The following is a 213-nucleotide window of genomic DNA, read 5'->3' as shown; positions in this document are numbered from 1 at the left end:
TTTGGTCATATATTTTATATAACTCAATGTATTCAAAATATGATCATTGAACATGTAATTATTATTTTAAGAATATTAATGAAATGTTCTACTTTCTTATTTTGTACTAAGTCTTCCAGATCCAGTATGTATTTCCCACTTACAGCTCATCATTATTTAAACCAGCCACATTACAAGTGCTCGGTGGCCACATGTAGCGAGTGGGTACCATCC

This window comes from Propithecus coquereli, unplaced genomic scaffold (genome assembly GCF_000956105.1).
Source record: "Propithecus coquereli isolate 6110/MARCELLA unplaced genomic scaffold, Pcoq_1.0 Scaffold98, whole genome shotgun sequence".
NCBI classification, from domain to species: domain Eukaryota; kingdom Metazoa; phylum Chordata; class Mammalia; order Primates; family Indriidae; genus Propithecus; species Propithecus coquereli.
This window is presented reverse-complemented; position numbering follows the sequence as displayed.